Source organism: Mustela nivalis (assembly GCF_964662115.1).
Source record: "Mustela nivalis genome assembly, chromosome: 4".
Taxonomy (NCBI): domain Eukaryota; kingdom Metazoa; phylum Chordata; class Mammalia; order Carnivora; family Mustelidae; genus Mustela; species Mustela nivalis.
The window spans coordinates 4,254,133-4,277,190 of record NC_139023.1 but is presented as its reverse complement, the minus strand read 5'-3'; the positions used below and the strand labels follow the sequence as shown (position 1 = coordinate 4,277,190).

The 23,058-nt window shown below is 47.8% G+C and overlaps 1 long non-coding RNA gene across 2 annotated transcripts; it reads left to right on the top strand.

Annotated features, from left to right (window-relative positions):
• Positions 1 to 902: 902 nt before the first annotated feature.
• Positions 903 to 5,737, top strand: LOC309862557. 2 transcript variants are annotated; one of them, XR_014310580.1, is made up of 3 exons: positions 903 to 1,028; positions 3,891 to 3,985; positions 5,296 to 5,737. It is a non-coding gene; the product is annotated as an uncharacterized lncRNA (long non-coding RNA). The 2 variants fall into 2 exon arrangements; XR_014310581.1 differs by lacking the exon at positions 903 to 1,028 and adding an exon at positions 1,874 to 1,945.
• Positions 5,738 to 23,058: the final 17,321 nt, after the last annotated feature.

Here is a 23,058-nt window from a genome sequence, read left to right as displayed (position 1 = left end):
ACTGGGGCTTCATCACCTCAGCATGACTGATTGAACTCAGGGCTGATTTCCGTCTCCAGAGGTCAGCAGATGGCACCTGACTCAGAGTCTCCAGGTTGAGTCACCTTGCTGATTTTGCTCAACTCCCTGCCCCGCCCTAACTCATCTTCTTATGGTCTGGTTGGCCGATGGCCCCCAGGCAAACAGAGACTCTCTTATCAAGTATGACCTACCAAGGGCTTAGAGATGACCTCCCAGAAGCTGATGAAAAAATCCGGACCTCTCTTTTGGTAAGATTAATTTTTCAAAGCACAACTAGACATCTTTGACAGTGGCCATCCTGCCGGCTGGGGACAGTGCATGTTAAGAAGGAATCAAAAGCAAGCTGAGAAATAAAGCCATGGGGCTTTAAAGTCGTAACCTGGGCTCCTGGAATAAGTCACGCCTGAAGTCAGCGGCTGATTAGGTGCCTCACTTACGTAAGCGACTGTATTTCCTTTTCACTTCAGTTTGTTCGAGTTGAGCTTTGTTCTTGCAGTTAGAGAAGTTCTGAGGTAGGAAAGAAACAGCTACTTTCAAAGATTCGGGAGAAACGCTGAACTACCATGAGCACAGGGAAGGGAGCGCGGGTTCGGGCTGAAGAGTTGCAGGGGCAAGATGGCGCCAGGGTGTGTGTGCTGTCTTGAGGATTAGGGGGATTATCCTAAGTGCAGTGGGAATTTTCTGAAGGATTTTTTTTTTCTTTTTTCTTTTTCTTTTTTTCTAGTAACAATTTCTGAAGGACTTTAAAAGGAAAATGGCACTATTTGATTTATGTTTGTAATCATATGTATGGAGAATGGAAGGGGTGGTGGGGACGATTGGAGACGGACAGTAGCTACTCCTGAGAAAAACAAGGAGGTGAAATGGGCAGGATATGATGATTAATTGGCTAAGAGTGGTGAGAAAGAAGGATGTACCAAAAATCACCCTCGGGTTTCCGGCATGAGCCGCTGGGTGGATGCAAGTACCGTTTACTGAGAAGGAAGACGGAGGAGCCAGCGTTGAAGGTCGGTTTTGGATATGATGCATTTAAAAAGCCTGTGAGTCATTCCTGTAAGAGCTTGGTTTCAAGGGACCAAGAGAAGACAGTAGGCAGTGAAGGCAGGAGTGTCCCACTAGGTAAAATCCTGAGAATTACAATAAGAACCAAAAATTGTCTGCTGGATTTAGAAACCTGTCCATTATTAAGGACTCCGGCTAGAGCAGTTTTCATGGAGGGTGGCAAAGAAGCCATCTAGATTGGAGTAAGGAACGAATGGAAGCAAGCAACGAAGACTTTGCATTGACAGGTTTCCTAGAACAGTTGTCTGTGAGAGAAGTAAAGAGACACCGAGGAAACAGAGCAGGAGCGTGGAGTCAAAGGGAGGATTTTAGGGGGCTGGTGTCGGTGCTAAGATGGGAGATGCTTGGTTATGTCTGAATGCATGTAGATGTCACCTGCAAAGAAAAATAAAATAAAATAATAAAGAAAAATAATGTGCTAGTCATGGTGGTGATCAACAATACCACACTATGGCAATAAGGTCCTGCAATATCCAACAGGTCAGACACATAGAGCTCTTCCCACAGAAGCTCTTCAGAGCAGGAGGACCCTCCGACTGAAGATTCAGAGACCCAGGCTCGGGCCGTCTTGTGAAGCCCTCCCTCTTCTTTAGTATCTGGGTTCCCCGTTCGCTGCGCCCCTTTTACCGAGTGAGCAGAAGGGAGAAGAACCACCCCTGCTTCTTAAGTTGCTTGGTCAAGAAGTGACCCACATCCCTTCTGATCACATTATATTGACAAGAACTCATCATGCGGCCTCAGCTAAAGGCAAGGGAGGTTGGGGAACAGGGTGTCTGGCTGGCTGGCTGGCGACTTTCTAGCCACCACCACAGGCTGCGGAAGGAGAAGCCTGAATTTAGGAGGACGGTCATTCCGGCTGCAGGTAAGAACCAGCGGAGCACACTCTCTGAGGAGGCAGGATGCAGTGGGATCCAGAACACGTGTGGATGAATTTGCCTTTGAAAGGAGGAGGGACAAACCCTTCATTGTGAGGGAGAACGAAGACGAAGGCTTGTGTTTTTACCACTGAGCGCTGGCAGCGAGTGCCCGAGTGCCCGTTAGAAGAACAGAATAAGGGTAATAGATGTTGAAACCTGGTTGTGCCCAAATGTGGAGCCCTCATCCTCTCATCCAGAATTTGGCTAAAGAATAAGGACTTTTCTGGCCACCTCCTTTAGCAAGAATTTTTACCGATATCCTAGAATATATGAGTAGGGATGGCTGATTCTGGAGAAAGTTAAGATTAATTCCCTTGGGGGCTAGTCCCCACGATTTTTGACCTCTGTCCTGATAGCCTAAAAGAAAAACTCGGAGAGAATGATGTTTTGTCTTAAAAATGAACACATTTGAAAACAGATTCAAAGGCTTTGCCCTCCCTTGAACGCAATAGCATAAAAACCAAACTGAAATCTTGCTGAGAGTAACCTGAGGCGGTGGGGGGGGGGGGGACCAAATGAGCAAGAGGAACAGGTGAACGAGAGCTCGCTGTCCACGTTGGGGGAGCCGGGGAAGCCGCTCAGGACGGGGCAGGTGAGCCAGCTCGGGCACCGCAGCTGGAGGTGAAGCCCGCAGCACACATTCGGAAAGCCCCGCTACACTAAGCTTCACGATCTTGGCTTCTGGACAAGAGAGAACTTGTGACTGAAAGGGACACTCCAAAAAGAATTTCAATGAGGCACAACTTGAGGAAAAACAATAAGTTGCCCAGATTGCTTGGATCATGGACAGAGGGCTTGGCATGTGGACTGAATGTCACCGACCGAGAACACAGCCTTGATTGGTGGCTGTGGAGTCTGCTGCCCACGTGGTCGCCTCGGGCTGGCGTCCTGGTGAATGCTCTTTGGTGAGTGCCAATGCACTCTCCTCTGTTGGCTGGTTTTTCCTCCTTACAAATGATTCCCACAGAATCTTTCCCACCCTGGGCACTGTGGTGTTCTTTGCTAAGATGTCATCATAGTTTGGCTTTGTACACAACTTTCCTTCGAGATGCACAGCACTGATGGTACAAATATAAAATGGCTTGACCCTTTGGAGAATTATTCGGCAGCCCCTTACAATGGTAAACGCACAGCCACCCTGGCAACTAAGCGTTCCATTCTTTAGCAGTTACCAAAGGGCAATGAAAACATACGCTAACACAAACTTTCCTAAAATGTTCATAGCAGCCTTACTCATAAAAGCCAAAATCTAGACATCACCTAAATGTCCACCAACAGGAGATTGGATGAGCAGATGGTGGTACATCCATACAGTGGATTACTTCTTGACAATAAAAAGGAATGTACTGGGGTGCCTGGGTGGCTCAGTGGTTAAGCGTCTGCCTTCAGCTCGGATCATGATCCTGGAGTCCTGGGATCGAGCCCCACATTGGGCTCCCTGATCTGCCAGAAGCCTGCTTCTCCCTCTCCCACTCCCCCTGCCTGTGTTCCCTCTCTCACTGTGTCTTTCTCTGTCAAATAAATAGATAAAATCTTCAAAAAAAAAAAAAAAGGAAGGTACTACTGATAAAAGCGTGAATCTCAAAAGTAGTATGTTGAGTGAAGAAAGCCATACACAGACACACACACACACACACACAGAGTCATACAGCATGCTTCTGGGCTGACAAAAGTCTTCCATATCTTGTTTGGAGTAATGGTTGCACGGATTTATAAAGTTGTTGAAACCCATCCAACTGAACATTTAAGATCAATGTTGTTTATCAAATTTAAATTAGACCTCAATAAACATAAATAATCTTTCTGTGAGAAATGCTGTTAGCAGACCCTTACATATTCTCAGGTGTCAAGTGCTTGAAAATAAGCTTCCTGTCCTGTCTCATCCCGTAGGATGGTGCATGAGATAAATCCCAGAAGAACTGAAAGGCAGACACAACAAAGGTACAAGACCAAATGCAGCTGAACCAAACCAAGAAAGTAACCGGGTAAGTCCTGGAGCCCTGCCAGGTGGCACTGAGGTTAAACCGTGCGGGCTGTTTGGCCAACAACAGACAGCTCTTCTCATGTGGCCTGGAAAGAGGTCCGTGCTAACTCCACTTTGTTGGCTCCTGGAGTTTTCTCAGAATTTAGCAGGAGTTGACTCCATAGTCTTTTGTGTAGTCATCATGAACTACGGATTCGGCATCTGGTGAGAACCTGCCTCCCGGTTCACAGACCGGAGAGAAGAGTCCCTTCCCTGAATTGCTGTTGTGTTCTTAGCCGCACCATACAACAGCGTTTATTTTTATGCTGATCTAGTCTTTATGAGGCAGCCAGTATAACGAAGTGGTTAAAAGCCTGATCTTTGCAGTCAGAGACCTGGGTGCAAATTCTGTGACTTATTATCTGTCTAAATTTGGACAATGCACTCAACATCCCTAAGGTTCAGTAACATTTTGTGCTCGACGGGGTCGTTTCCCAGAGGGAAGGATGAAGAGGAATGTACTCACCAAACGTACCACTCGGTTTCACCCTCTTGGCAGGAGTGGTAGGTTGGTAGGGAAGAGCAGGGATGTTGTGCTCAAAGCAAGAAAACATCAGCAGTGGGGACACGGCGATCTCCCCCAGGCATGTGTATGCGATCTCGTCATCTTCAAAGCCTGTCTGTCCGTCCATATTACCTACTGCGAAACAGGTGCTATTATACACACTTTATAAATACAGAAAATGAGGATCAAGATCTGTATCTATACCAGCATAAAGCTGACAACAAGCAGCTACACCTTTTATGAGTAAACAAAGGGCTTTCAGTCATTTTAATGTAACGTCTACGGTGGGCAAATATTTTTCTTTTTTTACTGAAAAATTAAATATATAAAAATTCCATCAGTACACACTTTGGTATTTTTTTTTTTTTTAGATTTTATTTATTTATTTGACAGAGAGGTCACAAGTAGGCAGAGAGGCAGGCAGAGAGAGAGAGGAGGAAGCAGGCTCCCCGCTGAGCAGAGCCTGATGCGGGGCTCAATCCCAGAACCCTGGAATCATGACCTGAGCTGAAGGCAGAGGCTTAACCCACTGAGCCACCCAGGTGCCCCCACTTTGGTAAATTTTGACAAGTGGAACATACACAGTCGTCACCACCCAAATTAAAAAAACACACAATCAGCACATGAAAAGACCAGGCTCTGTCTCCGCCTCATGTCCCCTCTAGTTGACAGAACGACCCCTCAAAAATGACTGGATTTTGACTTCTGCTGTAGACTGAATGTTTCTGTCCTCCTCCTAATCTGTGTGCTGCAAACCTGCTCCCCAGGGTGACGGGATCTGGAGGCAGGCCTCTTGGAACTGACTGGCCTGAATGCCCTTCCACGGGAGGCCCCAGGGAGCACCTTGTTCCCTCCACAAAGGAACACAAGGGACACAGCAAGAAGACGCGTCCCTGAACCGGGAAGCAGGTTCTCACCAGCCCGTGACTCTGGGGGTCCCCCAGCCTTGGACTCCGCACCCTCCAGAACCGTGAGAACGAAGTGGTTCTTGCTTCGGCCACCCAGTCGGCGGTGCTGGGCAGCCCGAACCACTGAGACAACATCCAACACCCCATTCGGAGGGGCCTGTGTGTGACCCGCACACATATGGAGGCACCGGGAGTCACACGTGAGCACTCTTCTGTGTCCGTTGCTTTCCTCACTCGTGTGGTCATGACGGCTGCGTCCTCGCTGCTGGACGGTCTCCTGCTGCAGGACAGGTGCGGGGAGGGGGGGGGTCCGTCCACCCCCACTGGAGGGCGTTGGGGAGCGCCCAGTGCAGGACAGTCATGATTCGTGCAGCGGGTGGCACGGGGTCTGCGGGGGGCACGGGGTCTGCGAGGGGCACCGGGTCTGCGGGTGTCATGGGGTCTGCGGGGGGCACCGGGTCTGCGGGTGTCATGGGGTCTGCGGGTGTCATGGGGTCTGCGGGGGGCACCGGGCCTGCGGGGGGGCACGGGGTCTGCGGGTGTCATGGGTCTGCGGGGGGCACCGGGCCTGCGGGGGGGCACGGGGTCTGCGGGTGTCATGGGTCTGCGGGGGGCACGGGGTCTGCGGGGGGCGCCGGGTCTGCGGGGGGTACGGGGTCTGCGGGTGTCATGGGGTCTGCGGGGGGCACGGGGTCTGCGGGTGTCATGGGGTCTGCGGGTGTCATGGGGTCTGCGGGCGGCACCGGGCCTGCGGGGGGGCACGGGGTCTGCGGGGGGCACCGGACCTGCGGGGGGGGGGGCACGGGGTCTGCGGGGGGCACCGGGTCTGCGGGGGGCACGGGGTCTGCGGGGGGCACCGGGTCTGCGGGGGGCACGGGGTCTGCGGGTGTCATGGGGTCTGCGGGGGGCACCGGGCCTGCGGGGGGGCACGGGGTCTGCGGGTGTCATGGGTCTGCGGGGGGCACCGGGCCTGCGGGGGGGCACGGGGTCTGCGGGTGTCATGGGTCTGCGGGGGGCACGGGGTCTGCGGGGGGCACGGGGTCTGCGGGTGTCATGGGTCTGCGGGTGGCACGGGGTCTGCGGGGGGCGCCGGGTCTGCGGGGGGTACGGGGTCTGCGGGGGGCACGGGGTCTGCGGGGGGCGCCGGGTCTGCGGGTGGCACGGGGTCTGCGGGGGGCACGGGGTCTGCGGGGGGCACGGGGTCTGCGGGTGTCATGGGTCTGCGGGTGGCACGGGGTCTGCGGGGGGCGCCGGGTCTGCGGGGGGTACGGGGTCTGCGGGGGGCGCCGGGTCTGCGGGGGGCCGAGTCCGCGTGCTTCGGTGTGTGGCGCGGCCGCGCGCGGGCTGGGAGCGTGTCCGGCTGCCGCAGGCCCTGCCGGACCCTTGTTCCCGCGCCCGTTTCCTCCCGTCATTTCGGATGCCGCTGGGGCACGGCTCGCCTCCGTTCTGATTTCAGGACCAGCTGTTGGCAGCTCGTCCGTCCGTCCGTCCGTCCTCTCTCTCTGACGGCAGCTTGAATCTGCTTTCCTTTCGCACCGTGGCTGAGACCTGTCCTGCAGTTTCTTCTTTTTACTTAAAACTGCCCATCCCAGGGGATCGAGGTGGGCACGGACTGCATGGAGCCCGGGGGTCGTAGGGTGACGGACGCAACATAATCAAAAAGAATTTATTTACAAAACGTGCCTGTCCTGCAGGAGACTCTGACGGTTCTTTCTTGTCTCGTCCGGCTCATCTTTCCTGTTTTCTTTCCCCAGTTGTGGCTTTCTGTCCCTCCGACCTTCACAGGCCCCTTGAGGTCCACTCCTCTGGGTGACATTCCTCAGAGCACCCAGGCCTGTGGATCTAAACCTTCCACAGACCCTCCGAGGCGCTGGGTTCTATTTTCTCCCCTCTCTAGTCTAGTCTCCTCCACGCCCATCCTGGGAACTGTTCTAGTCCTTCTCCAGTCGGCCAGGCCCCCAAAACTCTCAGGTATCATGAACAGTTCACCTCTCCTGAGAGTTTACAGTAGCCAGAAAGTTCACAATATTCCTACATCCCACACAAAAATCCTACACTTTACGGATGAGGACATGGGGACACAGTTAAGCAAATCTCCCAGTTCAAACCATCAGTAACTGACAGAAGCAGGATTCAAACAGCTCATCAAAGCCCAGAGTGTGTGCCCTTCAGACTTTGGTGCATTTATGAAGCTACAAAAATCCTACAGCCTGTTGTCCGTTCCACTCATCTGATGCTTATATCTGTGTCCTTGTATCCTTGGCCGTCCTTTCATTCCCAGCACCGTGATTTTGAACCTTTAGGATCTCTTACCTGATCCTGTAGGGCACTTAAAGAGTAGAAATACTGACTGCAAAGGAGATAAAAGCAAAAACATCAACTCCCATGTGAGAAAGACTAGCACACAGTGGAGAGACAGATGACAAGCCAGAGGACAAGCAGAACAGACGACAAAGATTTAATATCTTACTACAAAGCCCTTCTATAAATCCGTAAGGAAAAGGCAGCAACCTATTAGTGAAATAATTTTTTGAAGGATAACGTAAGAGTAAAGCACGCAATCCCATTAGTGGAGATGACTAACTCTAAAAGATTTTACTTCACTGGTAATCGAATGAATGAGAAGTAAAATGATTTTTCACTTTTTTAAAGATTGTATTTATTTATTTGCGATTGAAAGAGAGAGAGGGGGGGTCCATTGAGAGAGAGCACCAGCCTGGAGGAGAGGGAGAAGCAGGCTCTCTGCTGTGCCAGGAGCTCCATGCGGGGCTTGAGCCCAGCACCTCAGGATGATGACCTGAGACAAAGGCAGATGCTTAAACCGACTGAGCCACCCAGGCGCCCCTGATTTTTGACTTTTAACAGAGGTGGCCTGGCCAGAAGAGCATAACCCACCGTCGGGGGGTTGGGACTCAGATGGAGAGGAGGCTCCACAGCTCTGGTGTGTGGGAAAACTAAGGGTCCTCACTCCACATTCCATCTTTCCTTCTTTGGGACTTAGTGTCCCGCCGTTATGTAGGTCAAGTTCCTGGGGCCTGGCCCAACCCCAGTGAGTGTGGGTCCTGCTCTCGGGGTGTCCTCATGTCTGTTTCACTTAAACATAAGGATGTATCTGCAAATCTATTAATGCGAAAGCATATACTTTATATTTTCTTCATGCTCTCCTATACCATTTATCTATTTATTTTGGAAGGACTAAGTGTTAGTCTTAACCTTTCTTAAAGAAAGCAATCTATGACTTGGGAAAACAAGAGTGTGTATCGCCCATTCTGGGAGGCAATGTCAAAGTTTCAGCCTCACTGGAGTCTAACAGTAGGGATTCAACAGTTTGGGAGCAAAGAGCTACATTTCTAACAAACCATTTATCATTCACTCTATCTTTCTTATAAACTGAGTTTTCTGACAGAGTATTTCTGGTGTCAGTCATGTCTGGACGTGGTTATCAGGACCCAGTAAATGTTGCTTCCCTTCCTCTCCTTTTGTGCAGAGGATACAGGAGGGCCTACAAATCAGCCTCTAGGCTTGCCTGCAGGGTTGCCTGTCCCGCCTAGATCCCAGCCGGACCGCGTGCATTTCGGCCGGTCGGGCCCAGCCTCCTAGATGACCTATTAAAAATCTGCATTCCATGCTGATGCAACACCTGGCAGAGATCTCACGGTGACCTCAGACCCCGGCCCCCTCCCCTCTGACTCCTCCTGGCTTCTCCACTTCCAACCGTGAGTTTTCTAGTCTTCAGAGATAAACAAGATTGTCCGTCGTCTCCTGAGTGTTTACAGATGCCAGGATCGACACTTCTTTTATCGTAATCCTCCCAACAATATTTTTGGATAAATATAATTACTCCTTTACAGATGAAACACACAAGGGACATCAAGAAGAGCACGGCCAGGATGCAAAGTCACATCTGTCCACATCTGTCTAGCTTTCTGCCTACCGGGAATCTTTCTCTCTTCAGTTTTTCCTTTGCCAGGAGAAACCGCTGACTTTGCTCCCTGCTAAAGGCTGAATCGCAAACACCACTAGGTGATTTGCTCTCTCTTCTGACGGTGCCTGAGAGAACCGTGAACAGTTTCCTTGCATTGTTCTCTGCTTAAATACTTGTAGGCTCAGACCTGCCCACTAGTCACTCGCTGAGTGTTCACTCTCAACACCTGTCCGTCCAGAGCAACCCCATGAAGAGACCCCCCCCCCCCTTCTCTCCTAAGGTCCAGCATCCGATCCGTTTCAAGCTTGAGTGACAAGATACTCTGGGCTTCTCCTGATGGAAGGACTTGGCCGTACCCAAGTGTGTTTGTATTTTAGCAGAACAGTATAGCTAAGCAAATCTCTAACGCAAGAAAATTTTTTTTTAATTTTTTTAAGATTCCTTTCTTTCTTTAATTTTATTTTTTGAGGAGAGACGGGACCGGGTGCGGACAGGACCTAGAGTGGACGGAACCTCGCGTACTGGACCGAGTGTAGACGGACCTAGACGAGGATCCTGGCTCGTCCCGGATCGGTGCCGGCGGAGGCCGCCGCCCTCGGTGCCCGCAGCCCCGGCAGGAGCAAACGGAAGGCGGGTCCGAACGAGGAGGGAACCGGGAAGCGAAGCACAGGGAGCCAGCGCTCGGGTCGGTGCATCGCAGCAAGACGGCGGGACCCGAGCTGGCCGTGTCCGGGTCCCAGGTCTGCTCCAGGGAACATGGGTTACGGTTATGGATAAACGAGCTGCTGCCCAAATTCTCACCCCCGGGGCAGGCCTGGACGAGCACTTGGCTCTGGGCATAGCAACGGAGCTTGAAACTCATACTTCTAAAACTCCAATGTGGCCTTGTATCCCACCTCCAGTTACCGAGATTTTTTTTTTTAATTTCACTTAAAAAATAAATAGGACCTTTTCCTACCCATCCCAGCAAGGTCCGCGTCTCTTAAGAACGTATTCTTGTTTTCACTGCTGTTACTTTAAACATCTTCATGGATCGAGTGTATCAGATATTAATTACTTCTTCTGATTTAATTAACATGCATCAAATGATACTCAGAAACCCCAGTGGAAATTTGAGAAATTTTGTTTCAGAATATGACTTAGATGGGTTTTTTTCCTCTACAAGGTATTAGCTATACTGTTGATTGAGACTGTGGCCTGGGGAAGAGAAATGGTGTTATTAAACAAACAAGGACAGTACAGACAGGAGGTCTGTCAGAGTTTGACAAAACGACTATGGAAATTATCTTACATTTTCTTTTTTTTTTTTTTTTAAAGATTTTATTTATTTATTTGACAGAGAAAGATCATAAGTAGGCAGAGAGGCAGGCAGAGAGAGAGGGAAGCAGGCTCCCTGCTGAGCAGAGAACCCGATGCGGGACTCGATCCCAGGACCCTGAGATCATGACCTGAGCCAAAGGCAGCGGCGTAACCCACTGAGCCACCCAGGCGCCCTACATTTTTTATTTAAAGGGAAAAATTTTTTACTGAAAGCTATAAAGAGAGAAATATTTCCTGTAATCCCAAGTACCGTTATTTTATATTTTATTATATAGTTATTCAACATTAACTAAATAGGTACATTTTATATCAAAAACCACAAACTGGTAACACTGAGCGAAGCTGGAGAGAGGTGACGGGGACAAGGAGAGCGAGAGAAAAGTTTCGTTCCGGAAATACTACTTGCACCGTTAGGTTTTGCCGTTTATGAAAATATCTCCTATTTTAAAAAGATCACATTTAAACTTAAAACCAAGATTTAAAAAATATTTTAATGGAAACAGAAAGCTATAGACTTACAGTAGAACGGGCTTTTTTTCTGTAGAAATTCTAGTCTATTCTGTAATAATTTCAATAATTACTGTGTCTTTACAGCCGCAAGTGTATCTGGTGACTGCAGCTTTTAAAAAAAAATGGCGGATCAAGAAGTACAAGAACAAACACAGGCTCTTCCTTCCTGGCCCTTTACCCCACATAGTCCGAACCCTCTGGAGTCCCACCATTTCTTCACAGAAGCAGCACTTCTGTTCGCTGCTCCTTCCGAAGTAGCCAGGATGAGCAGCTGCTCCTCTGTCCTCATGATGCTAGTTCTGATCAGTGCTAGTTATTACTAAGAGCGGTTCATATAAACTATGTTCCACGATTAGGAAATTAGGAAATCCAGTTCTTGTTATGGACACTAGCTATAGGAGACGTAATTGCCCAAATTATTTTTCTAAACGATTTTTCCAGGTGTGTATACACATATTTTTACATAGAAGTTATTTTTGTTTTGCTTTATTGTTACCCAAAAAAAGCATCACAATAAATATACTACTTTCTACATTTTTTTAAACCCCACAATGCATCAGAACTCTTTCACCATAATGTAGGTCTACACCATCTTTTTAATTCATCAAATCCCATTTTGTCTACCCACAATAATAGTTTAATTAATCCCCTGGAGATGTGTATTTTCTTTTGAAGAAATTAATTCCGCAGGAATTAGCTTCTTTCATTACACAGGGACATTCTATCTTTTCAGTGATAGTACATGAACTATTAAAACGGATGTCACTTCATTATCATTTAAAGATAGACACTCCGGCCAGTGAAGGTGGAGATACCAAAGGTCGTAGCAGCCCTGGGAGATGACTGCCTTTGCTGAAGCTGTGACAAACCCAGGGGCCCCTGAGGTCCCCCCGGGGCGGGCAGGCATTGGGCATGACTCAGCATTCTCAGACCTTCATTTAATCAAGGGCACGGCATTGTGCTAAGGAAGAGGGAGGGAAACTAAACTGGGTCACTCTAATGGCCCGGGGCACTTACAATCCAGCAGGGAAATACACAAGTGAGATACAGGAAAGACTAGTATGTAAGATCAAAAAAGTAAATAAACAGAAGCGTTCTGGGAAACACAGAAGAGCAGATTAGGTTAGGCTGGGGAAGGTGGCCGTGGAGCTGCTCCCACAGCAGCAGGTGGGATTGCAATCCCGAGAAGAGAGAAGAGGCAGGCTGGCTGCAGTTACAAGTCCAGGCTGTTGACACTGGCTTGATGCAAGCGGCTCCGGGCTGTAAGGCCTCTCTCCTGTTTCCACTCGGTCCCCTTCAGTTCTCTCCTCCTGAGGCTGCTGTGTTTCTGGGCACGCCCAGAGGATCTTCAGACTTTACAAACCGGTTGTGCAGAGCCTGGCGTTTCAATAAGAAACAAAGTGCTGAGTAACAACGTGAAGTCAGTCCGTTGCTTGCCAAGAGCTGGGAGGCCTGGGCGGTTTCCCAATCTTAAAGAGGCAGAAAAATACTAAAGCCAGACTCACAGGGAAAAACCTGGATGGATTTACCAAACCAGAAGATGCTGTGCTCTCGATTTAGAGCGTCAGCCCCGCCTGTGTGAGGACTCTCGCCCGTTCCCAGGCCAGGTGGATGAAGGCAGCTCTCCATCAATCCGCCTTCTTCCGTGTCAGACTAACATATCCCCACATGGCTCACTTTTGTGAAGAATCGTTCATGCCCCATGAGCAGAGATCATTTTCCGTCAGTCCTGGGTCAAAGAGGAAAAGTTGAAGAGATCGCAATGGGAAATAATCTCCTATGAAGAATTCAGAGTATAAGTGAACAACTGTGTGGCACAAAGGACGAGGTTGAGGTGTCCCGGAAACAATAGGGTCCCCTGCCAGCTCCCATGGTGAACCCCCAGGCTGGTGGTAGGTAGCCGCGCCCCACAGGAGATCACACCTGGACGCGTCACACCCGGGTCCCAAGTCTGCCGGCTCGGCGAGCATTCAGCATCCGGGGGCCTTTTGTCTGATGACTCATGCTTGACCACTTGTTCTAGGAACAGGGTGGTAAATGCTTGGGAGACCTTGTGGAGTCTATAACTGAAATGACAGAGCAACCCAAGAAGGACTGAGGCTAACTCAGGAATTTATTTTAATCTTTGCTTAAAATTAAAAAATTTTAAAAACATAATTATAAAAATCGTATCTACTGATGGCATATTTGGAAAATCAGAAATATATAGCATAGGAAGAAGCCACCACTGACAAATATTGATTGTATTTATTTTCATTCTGTGTCCTCTGTACACACAATTGTATAAAATTAAGGTCAGATGTTGCATACTTTGTTTTATGTTAGTTTTTATGTAAATTAAGCTATAGTCCTTTCCCATGTGATGAAGTATTGTTATAAACATCGTTTTTAATGGCCGTATAATATTATATTCTATAACTATAGATGACAATTTCTTTAAACATTGCACTTTCTGGGACTTACATTGTTTCCAGGATTTTTTATTTTTATAAATAACACTGTGATAAATATCTGTACATATAAATATTTTACAATAATCAAATATATTTCCTGAGAATTCATGTCAAGAAGTAAACTTCCTGAGTAAAAGAGTAGGCTCAAATATTTTTAAATTTATTTATTTTAGAGAGAAGGAGCATGTATGTGAGTGGGGAGAGAGGCAGAGGGAGAGAATCTTCAGGCTGACTCCCGCTGGGTGTGGAGCCCCGTGTGGGGCTCTGTCTCACGACCCAGGAGATCACAACCTGAACTGAAACCAAGAGTTAGACGTTCAACCAACTGAGCCACCCAGGCACCTCTCTAATATTTTCTTTTCGTTCTAACCCGAGAAACCATGCTGTATGAGCAATGTATCTCGAAGGCTGCTCCTCTGGCCGATCTCTCTGAATCACTCTGTGGGTGAGTCACGGATTCTAAGCTCTTATTCAGTAGTCTTATTTCGCACCTTTTACCTGTAGTCCCTGGACCTTCCTCACGCCCTACCCAAGGCTCCAGTCTACCCAGTGTTCTCCCATAGCTGATCACCTTTTTCACTTGAAGGATTTTAAAACTACTCGACTCTGGTTCCCTCTTCTTCTTCCTGGCACTTCACATCCAAACGATTTGAAGGAACGGGTTCTCTGAGCCATGGAATTAAACTCTCTATTTACTGATCTTACCACCCGCCTGTCTCTACACGTCCATATTTGTCTTCTCTCCTTTAAATATCATGCATAGGTTGTCAACACCCAAATTAATACTCTGGCTCAGATTTCCACACTGTGCTCTGGCTGGAAATGCAGTCGTCTCCAGGACAGCTCAATGTGGATGTCTAATGAGCATCTCAAACTTAGCACGTCTAATACCAAACTGCTGATCTTTCCTGCACCTGTTTTTCCTGTTGTCTCCCGCATATAACTCAATGACAAAACCGCCCTTTCACTTTCTCGTGCCAAAAAACCTTGGAGTTCTTTTTCTCTGTCTCTCACACCCCACATCCAATCCATCAGCAAATATTTGCTTCCTTTCGGACTAGATTACTGCGATAATCTCCTCAGTGGTCTCACGGATTTTCAGTCTATTTCTCAGTACAATAGAAAGAATGATCCTATTAAAACATAAGTCAGATCATGTGACCTCCCTGCTCAACCCCAGCAAAGGCTTCCATTTCACGTAGAGTAGAAGACAAAGTCTTTATAACGCCCCGACGCAATCTGCCCCCACCTGCCTCTTCACTCATCTTACTTTGTGTTCTACTGTTTTCTCCTTTGTTCTCTGGCTTTCTAGCTATTCATGGAACATTCCAGGCACTTGCCTTTCCCAGGGTCCGTGTACTTCCCATGCCTCCTACCTTCCTCCCAGATTTCTGTAGGACTCACTCCCTATCTCCTTCAGGTCTTCCGACATGACCTTTCCTGACTATAATGTTTTAATTTCCAACTCCTTCCCCAACACTCCGTAGCCTCTTTCCTACCTTAATTTTCTCTGTCACCAATAGACCATGTTTATTGGGTTTATTGTCTATCTTCCCCCCCCACAAACAGAGAAAGCTTTTGTCTGTTTTGTTCATTTCTATGCTCTCAGCAGCTCTGTTAGTGACTGACACACTACTTGCTGAATAAAGTAAAAGTAAACTATGAAAAAGCATAGTTAGGAAGTTCTGGGTCAGCAGCGCAAGAACGTGGGAGGCACCAACATGTCTCCACTAGACATTCTGATTTTTCTGATAGAATCTGGGCCAAAAGTACACAAAACAATCAGAATTACTGGAGGTCAAGTAAATGAGGCCAAGCGTCTCCCAGGTATTCTTTGTAGTTTTGTAAATTTTACGTGTTATATAAATTTCTAAACATCTGTATGCTAAAGCAAACCAGAAGGTTTTAGTGAAGATTACGTTGACTTTCTCAGCATTTCTTCTTGGTCACAGAATGTGGCAAGGGTTTCTGAAATGGACCCAGGATTAAAGGCAGGAAGGAATGAAAACAAAGGAACCGAGAGGCTTCCAAATTCCTGGGCACTTTATAGTATCTCATTTAAACCTTCAACAGCTCCATTATAAATACGTTAAATCTGAGATTCAGAAAGAATAATTTCACCAGTCATACAGGTCAGAAACGGCCGGCTGAGAATTTCTTCTCACCAGCACCCCGACTAATTTAGGACTTGGAATCTAAAGCTATTATCCCCACTACTTTGATGATTTGGGAGAAATCACTTGAGATTTCTGTCTCAGTCATCGGCAAACCAATGTACGTTCACTTCAGACACACCTTAGAGTGAACAGGGTGATGATTTCGGGTCTTTCTGGCTCTGATCATTTCTCAGTTCTCTAAGAAGAAAGAAGATATTCTGAATGTTCGGGTCCACTGTGGCTCTTGTGTCTCCTAGTTCACATCTTTAAGCCCTCGGGTTAAACCGTAACAGCCAGCACCGCTAGGCAAAGCCTCCTGGAACACTTTCCCAAGCGAAACAAATACCATAGCTGTGTGAGGGTGTCAGGCAGAGCTAGAAACGGAGCTGCTGGCTGGCTGTCCGTGTGCAGGACCTGGAGGGAATCCTGCGTTGCCAGCAGAGTCACTCGTCAAGGACGATGACTGTGGCCCAGATTGGGAGGGCTGCCAGGGAAAGCAAGCTCTTTTGTGGCCTGTGCAGTGTCGTGCTGGGCGTCAGCTGAAGTCCACCACGGATGGCCGTCTGAGCGCCGCCTGTCCCTGGCAGTGCACTCAAACGGGCAGCTCAGCAAACCAAAGGATGAATGTCCAGGGAGAGACAGCGTACTCGAATGGAAAATAAATTAGAATAGACATGAGGAAACCCTAACTTTTTTCCCAGTGTTATGACACTGCTACCTCCTGTGACCTCCCTGGGCCTCAGGGTTCTTATCCATTCACTCACCCAGTCACCCATCCAGGCCTCCAGCAAGTGCTTATTAAATGCCAACTGGTTTTCAGGGGGTTCGGTCAGACGGGGTGAGCCTGTTATGATTCTGCTTTACATGCACTAGGCGTAATGATGGTCTTATCTACCACAAAGTGATGTAGTAGCGAAGAGGAATCCGGTGGTAAAAACGGACCTAATGATCTTTGTCTTGCTTACTTCGTGGGCCTGTTATGAGAATCACACAGGTTAATTATACGGGTATACTTGACAAACTTGAGCATTGCCTAACGATGTGCAAAAATAGACACTTAGATTAAGATGAAACTTACACCATTGCTTGAGAGAGATCTAGAAAGTAATGAGATCTGGTGCCATTTTTCTTTTCTTTTCTTTCTTTCTTTTTTTTTTTTTTTTACAAAAGTAAGACTTTCAAAACTAAAAATAGAAGTTAGTTTAAATAATTATCTCTGTGGTTTTTCTAAGAAAACACACAGACAACAACCAAATCTATGATTCAAATTATACTCTTGTATCCTACGCAGTAGCTTTAGGTGTTCAAGCTCTAAACTTCGAGATTAGAACTGGCGGTGGGACTTTTTTAACGTGAATACATCAGTTAGGATTGGGTTTTGCTGCACAGAGAGAGAAAAGCACACTACCAGCGCCGGGAAGCAAGCCTGAAGTAGAAAGACCATGTGGACGTGGCCTTGCCGGCTGTCGTGTTGTTTTTCTCCATTAAGTGGCTTTTATCACTCAGGCCATCTCAGGGCCGTTAAAGCTCTGGTTAAATTTCCACTGCAGGCCAAACGAAGATGGAAAAACAAGAAGAAACCTTCTCCGCTGAGCTGAATCCCTTTAAGCAGCGTTTCTGGACTTCCCAACCAGGAATTATGCTTTCATACCTTTGGTGGAAAATAGTCATGTGGCGAGACTTAGCCAGAAGGGAAGCTGGGGAATGCAGTTTCTCACAGAGGGACTCTGTGCCCAGCTAAAAATTGGGGTTCTGTTAAAGAGGAAGGGAAATTGCATGTGAGAGTGGCGACCAGCAGTCCCTTCTGGGCAAAACATCAAGAAAAAAGGATAAGTGAATGGATACAATTTCCTCAGTTTTATCTTTCCTCTATAAATGCTTCATATTCCTTTGGTTTTAATATTATTTTTCTCTTGCAACAGGACACAGTATATCTGATTCAATACAAAATTATATGTGTGTTTCTTACATAACTTAAATATTTGCATTTCATGTTAAAAAGCAACATAATTTTTAGTGTTTTAGCACATGATTATATCCGAGCCCCATTGATCCAAATCAAAGAAAATCTTAGAAGCCTCGTCTAGACACACACCCTATGTGGAACTAAGTTGCCGGCTCCCGTTCCTGTAACCACCTTAGCTCAGAAGCACATTGACTTGAACATCAGCATAAAACAAGATACCTCGGAACTTTTTCAGCAGAGAAGCATGTCTTCCCGCTGTGGCCGCAGCACGTGCATCTTTCTACATCTGTCCCCAGATTCCCAGCCACACGATTGTACCCCGAGTGAAATCTCCTCGGGGTTTTGTGTTGACTTTATGCATCTGTGTATTTGTGGACCGCTTCTGCTTATTAATAATTTGCCTTCCTAAGACCTTAAGGAACTGAGCAACTGTGCCTGAGGGGCTCATTTCCTACCCCGGGGAGCTTGGCGAACCAGCCGGGTTCTGGAAGAGCAGAGGAGCATCCCAGATGGTCCTGATCATGCGAGGACGTGTCCCCTCTGTACCCCACGCTGGGCTGGTGGCCAGACAAGAAGCCTGAGCTCTGGATTCTGAAGCAAGGTTTCCATTGCTTGAAAAGCAACTATCGCTATGGGACATAAACGAAGGTTTAACCCAACTGGGGCCTTGCCGGCAATAGTGTAATTCCTGAATGAGTTAAGGTTTGGAGAAATTGGAAAAATTGAGCATGTTATGCAACCTTGGACAAGTCACTTAACCACACCAAACTGTTGTGTTTTTTTCACAAATAACAGTAATAGTTGCATTTGATCATTAACACAGTAATTGCCCCCAATATTGTGATGTTATATATTTTTTTAAAATTTTACTTTATTTATTTGAGAGTGAACGTGCATGCTCACAAGGAGAGATGGGTAGAGGGAGAGAGAGAAGCAGACTCCCCACTGAGCAGGGAGCCCAACAGGAGCTCAGTGCCAGGACCCTAAGATCGTGACCTGAGCCAAAGGCAGATGCTCAACCGACTGAGCCACCCGGACGCCCCCAGCACTATTAAATAAATATAAGAAACATAACTACTGGTCATCCCTTGTTTGATCAAAAGATTTTGTCACTGATTTGCTAAGATCTTTTTAACAGGACTCTGAAGTTGAGGTCAGTAGGTTACTCAGTCCTGTGGGAGACCTGGGCCCCATAATCTGCGTTTCCTAGCTGGCTTTAGCATTCTGATATTCTGGACCTTATTATCTCTAGACTCCTTTATTCTTCCTTTGTTTGCTCCTTAACTCCGGGCATTTCACTGCCCATTGCCTCTCCCTCTAAAGACTGGCAAAGGAAGATAGTAGCGATTCTGGTACACAGAGCAAACACAGACGGACATGAGCCAAAGGGAGTTTGTTTGCTCTCGTAGAGAGATGCTCGCTAGGCTACCAGGTATTGCTCCCCGGCGCTTGGGGCGGAGCCGTGGGTGGGACGGTGGCTAGAAGGAAGCCTCTGGATTCCGGGGCGGGAAGTTCACGTCGGGAGACTCTTCTGGACGGCTCACTCGACCTCTGGCCAGTCATACAACTCAAAGACCTCCCCCTGAAGGTGGTGATCGCTCAAACAGCACAAACTGAAGGTAGCAACGGTACACACTTTCCACGATTTGTGAGTAGTAATATTACCGTGTTGTGAGCACAGACTACGCGTTACCCAGTACTCTGAACCGACAGCAGTAGAAGTCTCTGGACACCCTCCTTGCAGGGCTAGAATGTGTGAGGTGGTTCAAGGGTCTTTTGTGGGCTCCTGGGCTCTGCTCTGTTACTGCAAGTGCCATGTCTCTGGGGAATCCCACGAGGGAACAGAGGGTCCCCGAGATCCGCACGCCCACTTCTGTCAAGCGATAGCTGATCAGATGCACACGGGATCTGAGCATTCCTGAATGACCCTGGACAGGACTAAGCCTCTTTCCAGCTCTTCTCGAGAGGAAAAGCGCGACTCCTTTATCTGTTTGTAAATGTGTCGACTCTGAGTCTCCCGCTACTTTTTCCGTTGTCCTTTTCCGGTGTCTTTACCAGCTCTGCGGGCGGAGGCCTTGCTCCCTTCCCGACCTACAGTGGGTTTCACCCGCACTCCTGTTTCCTGTTTTGTCCCTGTCTCTGCGGCTGGTTTTGCGCCTCTAGGTCCTCCCGCTTCCTCTTCAGAGCAGAGCATCATTTCCAGGAGGGGTGGGCGACGCCACCCGCTGCTCTTGCTGCGGCTTTTCCTCTCCTTTCTCTGTCCTTTTTTAACCTCCGTTGAAGCTTCCTGAGCTTCCTGTAATGACTACGCCTCTGTTCCTGCCATTTCGGTATTTCTGCGGCTTCAGATTTTGATCTGGCTTTGCGTGTTCGAGCCGAAACCATCTCGAACAAGTATTTTGTGGTTTCTGCTGGAAGGTAATTTGAATTTGTTTGCCTGGGCACCAACTCCCAGTTTAGATGTCACGGGATGGCTGGAGTGGAGGCATGACGGACCGTCCCCGGTTACCTTTCCCTTAGGATCCCTGAGCTGCGCTATGAGCAGGGATGGGCTGTTTTGTTAATGACTCAACCTTGCCTCTCATAATTCTAAATAACTACTGCTTTATCAGGACGCTTGAGGCTGTCTTTCATTTCAGGAGGGTTGATGAAGAGTTAAGTCAGTCAGGCACAGATACGGTTATGTTTACATGATCTGACATCCCTACATCGCTGTGAAGGATCAAAAACACACACACACCCTTGCACACACACAAACACATGATTATTCCTTCGTCATCTTAGGGCGTCTTTTCTGCAAGGAAGCCACACGTATAAGCTGAATGGGAACGAAGGAACTCCATTGTCTTGGCAAAGGACTGACGACCTCTTCTGCTTCTTTTCTTTTTCTTTTTTTCCTTTTTCTTTTATTTTTGGCCACCATCGTTCAGATGAAGAGCAAAAGAGCCCCAAATATTTCCCAGGCTATTCTCAAATTGTGGGGCTCTGGGTTCATTCATTCAGCAAGTACCCAGTGAGCCCCTGCTAAGCTCCAGGCGGTCACCGTCGATAGCTGGATACGGAACCGACCAGATCTCTGTCATCCAGAACCTTGTATCTGGTGAATAATCATCTTTCAGGATCGATCTGCTCATCAGCCACGAACCCAGCGTGCTTCAAGATTCCAGAAGGAGAATGTCAAGCAAGAGCAGAGGTGGGGTTTAGCCCGCGCCCCGTCACGCGGTTTCCTGACAGGCCAAGTGCGGCACAGACTGGGGTCTTGCTCACTCTTCCTTCCGTTTCTGTCGCTCCGAACTCACGGCCACATTTCAGGAGTTAGATATTTCATTTCCTGCCGAGCTAAGACTTCGGCCGTGTTTGCTCTCACCCTCATGGAGACAGAGAGCCGTTCGCTCACCAGCAGCGTTCCTGCCCTGCTCCCCGGCAGCCCCGAACAGAACCGTCACCTTGTCTCGACTTTCTCTAGGAGGCAGAGGGACCTTCCCGTGCTCTCTAGTGTCACTCGCTAGATGGACTGAGATACTTGCTGGAAGTTACCACCCCTTAAGAGTCACCACTAAATTCTTAATTGAATCCCCACTTTAGCGTTTTTAATCCTTCGGATTTATATGGCAAAGGGGAAAAGTAAGCCAAGTATGGATTCTTTGTGTCGCTCATTCATTCGTGTGACTGTGCTTTGCAGCGGACCTATAGGTGTAAAGCATTTTCCAAGTCTTTTTCATATTATCTGGTTTGTGTAGAGTAAGGACATAGGAGTGTGCTTGGCTTTTGTTCCTAGGTAGTTGTATTTCTGAAAATCCACTGTTTTCTAATATCTCTTATTGTTCTTGTTTTCAACTAACAGAAATTGGAAAATAAAGATTGTGGGAGTATAAAATGAACGTCTGCCATGTTTGTCATTCTTAGACTCCATTTCTATGGCTCTTGACTTTTCCTAAGATGACTGCACCTAAAAGCTAAGGCCAAAAAACGCACATAATGTTGTATGTCAACTATACCTCAATAAAAATTTAAAAATTAAGGAAAAAAAAGCTAAGGTCAAGCCAGAGCCCTTGTTGTAAACAAAGGACACAGGACACAACAGCTTGTAATGAATGTAATCTGAGTTATCTGTGGTATATTGTGTGGATAAAAAGTAAAAGGCTAATTGTGAGTACAAAGGAAATGAGTAAATCCTCTTGCCACCAGGAATTAAAGGAAGACCAGTGGCAGGGCCAACTCGTTCTCTGCAGCAGGGCCCAGGCCTCCTCCAGACCAGTGGCAGCACCATACGGTTAGGAAGCCTGAGTCTTATCCAAGTGGCCGGTAGTTAATTCTTTGTTTGGGCAGCGGTTAAGAAATGGCCTGGGTTTGGGACCTGCCTCTGCCTCAGGTTTAGGACCTACCTTTGTTTTCTTCTTAATAAGCTCGTCACTGGATAGCAGTCCTTGCCTCGTAGGTTGGGTTTTAAGGTTGAAAAGAAATAAGCCACAGCAAGCAGACTGCTTCGGGGGCTTACGGTAGTAAATGTGAGCTATTCCTGTGGTGACCGCGATGGTGACGATGATGACGATGGGTGTTCGGGGAGATGCCAGGCTGATCACAGCCGGAACGACTCCGGAGGTTACCGGAAGTCAGGGGTCAGAGAGGTGAACCAGGTGACAAGCTCCAGAAGGTAGGTAGCGAGCTACTGGGCTAAGTGCACAGGGTTATTAAGGAGGATGCAGGGCAATGCCTGTAACCCAAACAGAGTAAAGGTGCCCTTCTGCCTCCCACGGAACATAGCACGCCACCTCGCCTGGGTCCAAAGACGCAAGGACCTAGACCTGCGGAGAGAAGACATTGAACCCAGCTAGCGTGGTTAAGGTCAAACAGGGCAAAGCTCTTGGTTTTCTCTTTCTTTGTCTGGTTTGGGACATCCCTGAAGAGGAATTTTATGGTTTTTACCCTTTTAATATCTGACTTCTGTATGATGGGAGAAAAGATAGTGCTCTAGTAATCCTCTGTAAAACCAGACACATACTTAAGGGAGAAGATCCTGTGTAAGATGATAGGAATTATAGGTCTCGTCGTACCAAAGCAAGCAGGTAATAAATCCCCGTCTCTGCATGTTACAATTACATAAGCTATAAAATACGTCGCTATAAAATGACCCATCTATTTGAAAATCCACTACATGCACTTTGCATAATTACCAAACTGGCAATTGAAAAATGTACAGCGGCTAAGAACCCAGAAGTAGTTTTTGAGAATCTGTTTTGTGCCAGGTAGCATTCCAGAATGGCGGAATCACGCTGTTCTGTGGCCTGACAT